This window comes from Mixophyes fleayi, chromosome 6, assembly GCF_038048845.1.
Source record: "Mixophyes fleayi isolate aMixFle1 chromosome 6, aMixFle1.hap1, whole genome shotgun sequence".
Taxonomy (NCBI): Eukaryota; Metazoa; Chordata; class Amphibia; order Anura; family Limnodynastidae; genus Mixophyes; species Mixophyes fleayi.
The window spans coordinates 59,045,918-59,058,401 of NC_134407.1; positions in this window are offsets into that span (position 1 = coordinate 59,045,918).

Consider the following 12,484-nt stretch of genomic DNA (forward strand, 5'->3'; position numbering starts at 1 on the left):
TTGTCAAAAATAACATTTCTTTGTTTTCTTTCAAATAGGAATTCTTCAAGATGTTGTCAGAAGGACTTCAATGATATCCCATCATATCATATACAATAACAAAAAGTTATACTATAGTGAAGTATTTTAGAACAACAGGAGACTTTGAACTGTCCCGGAGACAATAATATTTTCAAGAACCATAATAATATGGAAATAGATATTCCTACAGAGGGAAAAGGCAAGATCTATTATTTAAGTTCTAAAATATTAATGAAGGATGAACTCTCACTCCTCGAAAGGGGTTTGAATTTTGCCCCCACTAATCATTTCAATATATTTGTAGATGTACATACGTTCACCAGAAATTATTTCTATTAAAGGAAAATGAGACGAATGTGAGTGAATTAGGCAGTACATTAGATGAACAGTCGCCACATACTTCAGGAATAGGTGTAAATAAGCCCTTTAAGAAAAAATCATCTTTTTATCCAACCCATATTAGGGGGAATTTCCTGGAAAGTTTTATCAAATTGGTCCAGGATGATATTGAAAAGATCAGTTGGAAACAGAATAAATGGAATTTAAGTTTAAATGAAAGTAAATAAAGTAAAACTTTACAACAGGACCACAATATAATTATAAAACCAGCGGACAAGGAAGGAAGCGTAGTTATAATGGATCGCCAAAAATATGAAGCAGAAATATTCCGCCACTTAACAGATGGTATTACATACCAAACTATTAGGAGAGATCCCACAATTCTTAAAGAATTTGATCTTGGATAGTATAGATCTCATTCTACAGAACAACTATTTCTGCTTTAATGGACAATTCTATATACAGGATGTTGGTACAGCCATGGGCACCAGGTTTGCCCAAAGTTATGCCAATTTGTTTATGGCACATTGGCTGGAACATCAGGTATAGAATGGCCACACATATGGGGCAAACCTAGTGTCATGGCACAGATACATCGACGACATTCTGTTCATAAGGCATGGACAGAGAGATTTCCTGGAAGTTTTTAGCAAATAACAACAAGTACAACATCAGTTTGACTTTCAATATTAGCGAAATCCAGATTAATTTTTTAGACCTTGTTTTATATGTGGAGAGTGGCTGTTTATGTACCAAAACATTTTTCAAACCCACCGATTCAAACTGTTATATCCAAGCTGAAAGCGAACACCATCAAAATTGGCTTAGAGGTATCCCCTATAGCCAATTTAGGGAGCTTAAACGGAACTGCTCTGATAATCATAGTTGCGAGATACAGCTTATGGATGTGAAAAAACAGTTCTTACAGAAAGGGTACAATAAGAAGGAAATAGATGAAGCTGCTATTAAAGTTCCCTCTTTAGAGAGAGAAACCATCTTAGGGAAAAGCATTGCGAACAAGGAAAAGGATCTTTATAAAGAGAATAGTTATAAATGGGCCTTTTTCTCTCAATACAACTGTCATCATAAGAAAGTAGAGAATATTATTAAAACGTATTGGTATATTCTCACAAAGGATCCAGTTCTCAAAGGTGTATTACCTGTAAAACCATCTTTTGTGTACCGTAAAGCTCCGTCTTTAAAAGAGAAACTCGTTAAAAGTGCCCTTTCTGTTCCTAGTAGAGAAGGTAAAATTAAAACACATGGTTTCTTCACGTTTGGAACCTGTATCACATGTAGAACATGTAGTAAGAAATGTAACAAATACGCTCACTTTCAGGTAAAACATTAGGAATATAAAATCAACAAATTTATTACATGTTACACTAAGAATGTAGTGTATCTCATTGAGTGTACATGTGGTCTTTTTTATGTTGGCCGAACATCTTGAGCTCTTAAAGTGAGATTGTCAGAGCATATCAGGAACATAAAAAGGGCGTGGAGAGTCATTCAATCCCTGCCCATTTTAAATCTATACATCAATGTTCTAAATCTGACATTAAAAACTTTTGGGGTATCCAACATATTGAATCAAACTGGAGGAAGAATGATGTTCCGTCCAGATTGGCACAAACTGAAATTAAATGGATACACAGATTATACACTTTAGCCCCAGATGGCTTAAACTTGGAATTTGAGTTTAAGTGGTTCTTACATTAACAATGCTTGACATTTTAGGATATATATATGTATACCAAAGGGCTAGATCAAAGTACATATAGATAGTAATGTATTTATCCATACCTATGTGATTCTGTAAGGAGTGTTCTTTGTTGAGGCTTTAGACAATTATTTATTATCATCACTTATTATTTTATTACTATGATTGTAGATTTAGAACTTTAAGATCGTTTGCAGAAATATATTTTTCACTTGATGAAATTGAAAGATAAATGCATCATCTCTTATAGCCTCCATTTAGATAACTCCCATTATGTAATATCAAAGTTTGTCCATTCATTATATATATATTATCGGGGAATGTTAGTCTTTTGTCTTTACCGAATTTTATCAGGAGGCCATCTGCATACAATGTGAACAATAAAGTTTTGCCTTACAAAATAGTGCACACCAGACCCCATTTTGATAATGAGGCTTGGACCGCAGCAGATACAGGAAACTGCGTGCCAAGCCTCGTTTTGGGGTTTCGAGTTACAAAAGTAGAGCAGTGAGATTGCGCCTAATCATTATCGGTACAGACACCATAAAAGTCTATGGCTTGGCACATACATCACAAAGCCTTGACAAAGACTGTTAATATTAAGGTCGAAATGTGTTGGCGTGAGGGAGTGACCAGACAACTCTTCCCGGGGTCCACTATACATCAACATCTCTGTGAGAAGGAGACAGCGAGGATTTGCATGCTACATGCTGTTTTACTTTGGGACTCTGGTCGGCAGTTCTGCCACTTCCGTATTTGTGCTATTATTGTGGATATTTATTTTATGTTGTGTTTTTTTTTCTTCTGATTTTTGAGGATATCTGTATACACTCCCTAATATCGGGCTCAAAGACTATGTTGTGACTATACATATGGACATTTGAAGATTGGGGATCAGACCTTTAAAAACTATTTCAGATTATCACACAGACTACAGTGTATATTTAATATCTACATGTTATATTTCTGTCTTTGAAAATTTGCGTTAGTATTATTTACTTCTCTATGTACAAGAGTTAAGCGCCTTATTGCTATATCCTTTTTTGGTGTAAGTATTTTAGAATAATTAGGGGACCACAAACCCAAAGCCCTTCTATATATTGTTATGGTAGGGGTGTGATTTTGTCCTTTTCATTTCCACCACATATGGTGCTTTTTATCTGTACATCATCAGCCCCTTTCATGATTGCACTTACTTCATACAGATTACTTCATACAGATTACTTCATACAGATTAAACTGCTTGTTTCAAAGTTACAAACAATCCAACATGTATAGCTGTAGCCATTCCTCTCCTTCTAATGGTTCCCTCTTAGCATGCTCTTACTTTTAATACCCAATATATATATATATATATATATATATAAAATTAAACAGAGGCAGAATCTGGCATATTACCTTTTCAAACCACTATTTATTAAAAAGTTAAAACCGCTTTCACATAAATATAGGGTGTATGATACATAAGGAACAAGTCTTTAAAGGTACAAGCAAGTTTACTCCTACTAGAAGGAATTGGAGAAGTCAGCGTTTTGATGTGAAACACAGTCCCGAGATATTCAGCTGGCATGCGTTAAACCAATTCTCTCCCAGACCAAGAGAGCTTGCTTACAATAATTTGGTCCCTTTTCAATTTTCAACCCGCTACCCGTGGTCTTTGTCAAAGGATATGGAACATTCAAATGTGCTGTCTTGTTACAGTGTGACCAGTCAATCACAGTGTATCAAGGCAAAACATTCAATTACATTAAAAACACATTAAAAATGTTAAAGCATCCACCTACTCCACTAATATAGTAGATCTTTCTTATGGAGTAGTACCAATAATACCCATAATACTTCCGTAAGCAGCCACCAGTTAATATGTAAAAAAGTACTAAACTGCAAATATTATACTCCCTAAAAACTGAGTTAAATCCATACATAACTCATCCATCTCTCAAGAGATTATGGGAATTGTTGCTGTGGAAACATAGGGAAGCCAATTCCTTCACAACTGACCAAACGCATATCAGCATAAGTGTTTGCTAACGGAGCGTATTCTTTTGTGGAACATTAAAAATAAAAAATGCTAATAAAAATAATTGGTAATTGTTTCTTTTTAATGTGCTAGTAAAAAACATGATACTTGATGCAAACAAGGCATTTGATACAGTCTCATGGTTCTATTTATACACTAATAGAACATAGAGCTTTTAAACCCACATTTATCCAATTAATTCAATAATTTTATACTAATTCAGTCATGTCTTTTTATGGAATTAGGGGTGACAGGGTGGAGGGAGACAGAGGCACGCATCAGGGTTGCTCCCTGTCACTGCTCAAACTCTCTCTACATATTTTTCAAAACTGGCGTTCCATCGTAGTCATTCATATCAGGAGCTTAGAATCAAATTATCAGCCTTTACAGATGATATCTTACTGTGTATTGCCAAACCAGATAAAACACTATAGGCCCTTCTGGAAAAAATAAAGGTAAGGTTTTGGGTTCTTAAGTAAATTTGGGAAGTTTTTGAGATTCACATTTGATATATAGATTAATTTCCCTCCAACCAGCCCTGACATTCAATTAATAGTATTCCCATTTAATAAATAGACATCTTTCCCTCCCTCCAAAAAGACCCAGCAAAATATTAAATAGCATTTACCTTTAATAAATATAAACATTTCCCACAACCATCCAAGGCATTAAATAATTCATATTCACATTTAATATATAGCCCTCCTCCCCAAACTCAGTCCTATATTCAAATAATAGCCCCAAACCATCCCAGCATTAAATTAAAGATCCTGTCACTGCACCTTAAATTAATAGACCCCACTGTTAAATTACCACCATCACCCCACAAATAAATGAATTGTACCCACCATTAAACAATTAGCCCCGACCCACAGTCCACCATTAAATTAATAGCCTACCTCCCACAAATATTGCAATAGAAACCCCACACCCCAGCAAAAGATTAATAGGTGTATTTATTAAACATAAATACAATTGTCCGGAACCAACACTGCTCCACATTTAATTAATAGCTCCCAAACCACCCCAGCATTAAATTAAAGGTCCAGTCGCCCCATCTTAAATTGATAGGCCCCACTATTAAATGAAATAGCCCCACCAATAAATTAAAATGCCCCATCAACACCCCACAAATAAATTAGCATCCATGAAATAATTAGCCTTCACCTGCACTCCACCATTAAATTAAAAGCCTTAAATTACATCCCACATTATATTAAGACCCCCCTTCCATCACACATTATATTAACATATTCCCCCCCTTATACACACATTACATTAACATACTCCCCCCCTCACACATACATTACCTTAACATACTCCCCCCTCACACACACACACACACATTATATTAACATACTCCCACCCCCTGTCACACTTACCTTGTTCCATCCGTGATGTGTGGTCTTGTCTCTCTGCACACATGGGATGGCACCTTTCACTAGGTGCATGTCCCATGTGACACCGGAGGCTACAGATAAGGAAAAGGAGGATCATAAAATCCATGTCCACTGATGGAAGGTGACTGGTTCCGGAGGAGGAGCCAGCCACCAAGTAATAGAGACTTGGATTGGTCCCTGAAGTGACCCAAAATAGCCTTTTTTCTGTCCGGCCCAGTCTCTCCTTCTTCTATCTATGCCGCTCGATATCACACATATCTGCAATTCTCTCCCGCCTACAATTCCCGTCCCCTGCCCACTGTGGGCACCCCTCCTAGTTCTGTTTCTCGTCACATCCTGTTCCTCTCTCCCTGTCACCCCCTTCCCTGAAAAACTCTGCCCAACCTTGCAATCCAGCATCCCAAACAACCTCATTCACATCTCTCCTCCTCCCTCCCACTATCCTGTGTTCTCAGGAGTACCAAGTCAGAATGCAACAAACTATTCTCCATCCATTATATCTTTATGTCTAGCTCATGTAACCTGCTTTCCATCACTGTAACCTGGATTGCTTCTGACTACATGGCCTCTCCTGATACTCTCTGCTTCAGGGGGTTGTCCTCCTCCCACACATCCAGACCGGGGGTGTAAGAATGCCCCCCACCCCCTGCTGCACTTTCTGGTTTACTCCCCCTGAATCTTCCTTCTCAACCTTCAAGATCCACTCCATCCGGCTCTCCCATCCGGCCCTCCACTGTGAGTCCATTATTCACCCCCCCCCTTCCCCCGGACCTGTCTCCTAATTCTTTGACCACCTCTCCACCTGGCTTCCTCACTTTCTCTCCTCTGACCATCCCTCTCTCATCTTGGGAAACTTTAACATCCCTATCGATAAATCCTCTGACCCTGCTGCCTCCAAGCTTCTCTCCCTCTATTACCTTGATCTCTCTCAATGAATCTCCTCTCTTGCCCACAGCAGTGGTCACTCTCTTGATCTGTGTTTTTCCTACCTCTGTATGGTCACCAAGTTCAACAATTCACATTTACCTCTCTCTGACCACCATCTTTTGGCATCATCCCACTCCTCTCACACCCCCCTTCCCATAAAGCTAGTCTTACCTGGCGCAAACTGGATGTCTTTGATCCTACCATTTTCTCCTCCTTCCTGGTCTCACTTCTCACCCCCATCACCAACATTTCATGCCCTCATCAGGCTGTCTCACTCTACAATCACATCCTTAACATTGCCCTTGACTCAGTCACTCTAACTTTCATTTTCAGCCTTTCTTTATCACTCTCTAAACTGTTCTACTCCAAGGCTATCATTTCCTCCCAATCCTCCAACCCCCATCACATCTTCGCCACCTTCAGCTACTTCGTCTCCCTCACCTCCCCCTATTTGCTCTATGCAGTTGCTACCTACTACACCTCCAAAATCAAGTCTGCAGCCTTCTATCCTCCTCATCCCCATTTACCAGCCCCTTTACCCCATCCCCTCTCAACTCCTATTCTTCCTTTCTCTCAAGGCCTGCTCCCACCTTGTCTACCACATCCACTTATCCCTCTCCTCCAGTATATTCACCTCCTCTTTCAATATGCTCTCATCTCCCTCATAATCAAAAAACCCTCCTTTGACATGGCATCTCTCTCTAAATACCAACCTATCTTCTACTTTCTGTTTGCCCCCAGACTTATTAAGTGGCATGTTTACAACCATCTCACCTCCTTCCCCTCCTTTCAGTTTCTCCTTGAACCACTTCAATCTAACTTTGACTCACTCCACTCCAGCAAAACCGCACTTACTAAAGTCATTAACCACCTTCGCTCCACTTAATCTAAGGGACACTTCTCCCTTCTAATTCTTCTCAGTGTCTCTACTGCCTCCAATGCCGATGACCACCCCCTAGTTTTGTTAACTCTTCATTCTATATGCTTCCATAACACTGTCCTGTCATGGTTTTCTTCTTACCTCACCAACCACTCCTTTTCAGACTCAACACTCAACTTCAACTCTCCTTCTCTTTCCTTCCCTGTTGGAGTTCCCCAAAGATCTGTTCTTAGCCACTACTCTTCTCCCACTATACCTCCTTCCTTGGTTTCCTTATCAGCTCCATTGGCCTCCAGTACCACCTGTATGCTGATGACACCCAAATATATACATTTTTCCATAACCTCTCCCCTTCACTCATCACCTGCTGTCTCATGGCCACGTCATCTTGGATGCCCCAAGTTTTTTTTAAAGTCAATAATTCTAAAACTGAAATCATTGTCTTTTCCCCTCCAAGGCTCCCTGGCCTCTCCCTCTCTCTTTCTGTTGATAACACCACCCACTCCTCTGTCTCTTAAGTCTGCTGCCTAGGGGTTATTCTTGATTACTCCCTCTCCTTCACGCCTCATATTAAGTACCTCTCCAAATCCTGCTGCTTCCACCTCTGAAAAATATCAAAGATCCAGCCCTTGGAAGCTATCAAAACTCTTATTTACCCCATTGTAATCTCCTCCTCTCTGGTCTAGCCAACTCATGTATTGCTCCACTTCAGTCTAGTCTATCCTCAATGCCACTACCAGCATTATTTTTTTCTCCCTCCACTCTATCCCTTCTGTTCCTCTCTGCTTGCTCTACATTGGCTCCTTGTGTCCTACAAAACTTAATTTAAACTCCTCACCCTCACCTACAAAGCCCTCAACAATTCCCCCCCTTCATCTTCAAATTCATATCTACACACCCTCTGCTTTGCAAATGGCTGCCACCTCAATACCACCTTTTCCCACTCCCCCTCCAGGACTTCACCCAGGCTGCTCATCATCTATGATCTCCTATGCTCTATCAGATTAGCCTCTACTCAAAGCTTCAAGCGCATCCTTAAAACTCTTTTCTTTATTTAAGCCTATCAGCCCTCCTACTAACACCCCTTCCTCCACTCCCCTACTCTGTGCCACCCTATTTGTGTCTTCCCCTTCCCTTTAGGATGAAGCTCACATGAGCAGAACCATCTTTCCTCCTGTTCTCCGCTTGTCTGCCAAATACAAGTTTGAAAGTGTTTAATAAAGCCGTGACCAAAATAATTTTTTGCCAAATACTTGTCTCAGAGTCTTTCTTTATTAGTACACTGTGAGGGACCCCGGTTGGTCGGCCTATATCCCTTATGTTCTCCTTCTACTACTGCATCACACTCTGTACCTTTAGGCGTGCTTCCCTATCCCTGTTTTCTTGAGCCCAAACCTACTTCATGATGGACATTATCATCATCCTTACTCTCTATTCCATAAATAACTTGATCTGCATTGCCAAATTATCTGTGTAATATGGTAATTAGTAAATTTCTGGTCTTTATTATTTTATATATATATTTACATTTGGTTCAATAATGTATTTTGCAATGTAATGTATTATGGATCGTTACTGTCTATGTATTGTATACTACTGTAAATAATATCTATAGCGCTGTGGACCCTTTTCCGTGTCTTATAAATAGATGATCAGCATCATAATAGTAAATCAGCAAGAATCATAAGGGCAATCACCTGGTCGCAGCTGCTAGATATTGAGTGCAGTGAAAGGGTCAGGAACTGTTTCATTTGGTGTATACGAGGTACGGGAAAGAGGAGAAAGAATTTCCGTACAGATTACCTGCTGTTATTATAAGGAGTCGCATAGTATAGTGAATAGACTGCTCAAAATGAATCATATTTTAATAACTTATCATACTGGATTATGTAATGTTCATTCATAATTATTCATATGAACAGGGGATGCTGCCCCTAGTGAATAGAAATCATGGATAAATAGGAAAATAAAAAAGAGATTCTCATATATTGGTGGCACTCCTCTATTCTTAATAATATTCTTAACAACCAATAGTTATATGAGTCAAGGAATCCCTTTTGTTGTTTACATACAACTTTAAGTATTCACTTTTTTCTATACTTTTCTCCACCACTTCTATCTGGTTTTAGTTATATTTCACTGAACATAACATATGTGTATATTAATTTTAAAAATTACTTTTTACTTATACACATTAAGAATAGAGGAGTGTCCCCAATATATGAGAATCAATTTTTAATTTTCCTATTTATCCACTGTTTCATTTGATACCTAGCCCTACTATCTGTACAAGCAGCACTCAAGAGTAAACGCTGTTTGTGCAGTATGAGAGCACAGGAGTACTATGACATTGCATAGGAAATCTCCATGACAACATAATGTGATGTCATCCTTGGCAGGGATAGCTTAATGGGTCTAATAGTAACTGATAGATTAAACTTGCATTGGATCAATGAGTGATATAAATATGGGAGGCTTATATAATATCAGATGGTATCTAAAGTCTCTCCTAGTTTGTTTGTTTTTTTGAAAAATAAAGACCCCAGAAAAAGCATTTCCATATTTCAAACACACAAAGAATATTGTTAGGAATGTAATTTTGACATTTTCCATTTATGGTTGATCACTTTAGAGGGATCATTAATAGAAGTTTTTTAGATAACAAACATACACAAAAATTATGTAGTTCAATATGTTATGGAAAGAAGCCTTTATTAAGGGCTTGAGTCATCAAGAAGAGCAAAGCATAAAAAAGGAGTAACTTTGCACTTGGGCAAAACCATGATGCATTGGAGGGGGAGGTAAATTTAAAATGTGGGGACAGATTTATAGTTGGGATAGGGCATGTCCTAGATCAACTTTAAATTTCAGCGTAAAAGTAAAGTTATCAAGTATTTGTGTGCTAGATGAAAAAGCAGCCAGTATTTAACTTATGTGCAAAATATGGGCAGCATGGTGGCTAAGTGGTTAGCACTTCTGCCTCACACCGCTGTGGTCATGAATTCAATTCCCGACCATGGCCTTATCTGTGAGGAGATGTATGTCCTCCCCGTGTTTGCGTGGGTTTCTTCCGGGTGCTCTGGTTTCCTCCCACACTTCAAACACATAATAGTAGGTTAATTGGCTGCTATCAAAAATTGACCATAGTCTCTCTCTCTCTCTCTCTCTCTCTCTCTCTGTGTCTGTGTGTATGTTAGGGAATTTAGACTGTAAGCTCCAATGGGGCAGGGACTGATGTGAATCAGTTCTCTGTACAGCGCTACGGCATCAGTGGCGCTATATAAATAAATGGTGATAATGATAATAAACTAATTTGCACCCCTAGCATTGTAACATGGTTTCTCCCGGAGAACATTTACTGTTTTATTTGTCTTACTTTCTTTAATGACTCAGGCCCTAAGTGTGCTGATAAAATAAGAAATTTGCTTAGCTAGAATAAAAAAAATTAAATGTAATTGCTGGCAAAACTGATGCAAAGCAAATACATGAAAATCAGGATGTAAATCATCTTCAAACTTAAATGGGTTAAGCAATTTTTATATGCCAGGACAATGTATTCTATTACATTTTATGTACTATTACATGAGTATCTAGCAGTTTCAAAATACATTTTTAGGGGCATATATGTGGTATTCAAAAAGCACCCATGTGTCACTCAATTCCACACTTGAATAACCCCTTAATTTGATATGTTTGCCTACCTGCTTTACAATTTAGAAATTAAAACTCCTTGCAAGAGTTAAACTCTTCCTGTTACTACTGTTGCACTTTTTACTCATCTCCTTATCTGTAAGTTGTATAGTTTTGCTAGCTTTAAACTACACACACACAATTGATTAATCAACCTTCTAAAAAGGAAACATGGAGGAGTTGCCCATAGCAACCTATCGGCAACCAAGAATCTGATACATTTCAGGAGCCGCATAGTGCGGCCCTCTGACCCTTAAGGTGCCACACATTACCCTAACTCTCAGTAACAAGTTAAAACAATACATTTAATTAAAAAAACAGACACCAATCTGTAAAAACCTATCTACAGGCATTTTAAACAAGTGTTACAAGCTATAACAAACACATCTGACAATAAAGTAGTAAGGATCTAGGGGCCACAGGGGAAGGATCATAGGGCCGCATGTTGCCCATCTCTGTACTAGATAAATGATACCTAAATTCTGAAATTACACTTTTCCTATTTAGAATGTTTGATAAATATATCCCTAAGTAGTATAATGCTTTCAGTTTTGTTAAGTACCGTCAAGTGCTCTAGGTCCTATAAAAACCATGTCAGTAACCACATATTTATTGCTAGAAATACTAGCAATACTCAAAGTGCTCCTAATTAGGTGATGATATGTGCTAAAAGCAAAAGATACTTAACTGATACAGAAAAAACCTAGATGAGCTCTACAGCCTTCATTAGAAAATGACCTGTTAGGTGATTGCAGCACCCAGTTTTAGGTCAATGACTTGTAAGTCTCATCTGTCTATCAAACTTTGTTCTAATTTACTGACTTATCTAATAGTTCAAGGAATCCTTGTTAAAAAGAAAACCAAATTGGCAACCTCAGTGTCTCATCTGGGAGTAAAGAGTCATATTCCTGATATATTGCTGTTGGACCGGGGAACAGCTGTAGGTTCTATGAGAATGAGAGGGTTGTAAGAGGACAATGCCCAAGATCACAATGTCCCATTGCACATAGAATGGTAAATTCACTTGCTATTATGTTTTTCAATTAAAATGATAATGGGAGCAATTTACAGGATCGAGGTTACAATTCGGATGAGGTCAGACAGACAGGTGCCTCCTCATGACATAATGCATACTGAAACACTACAAGACCAACAGCTGCCCCTCTGATCAAATCATTCCCTTGAGAGTCTTGGCTTCAGATACAGATTTGTAACTAGGGAATTCATTATTTAATTATGAGCATATTCCAGTACGTCTTTAAATAAGCATGTAACCCAACCTACCATTTACAGACTGTTAATGCTTTTACCTAAATGTAAATAATTTTCTGCTAGCACAGGTTTGCCCAGATACAGGTAGTTTCATACAATGGTCTAGAATCAGTATGGATCCAGAACTATGGGGTAGATTTATCAAAGGGCAAATAGTCTCTATTGCCAATAAATGATACAGCTTTTTTCATTACAACCTCTTTTTCTAAGGCCAT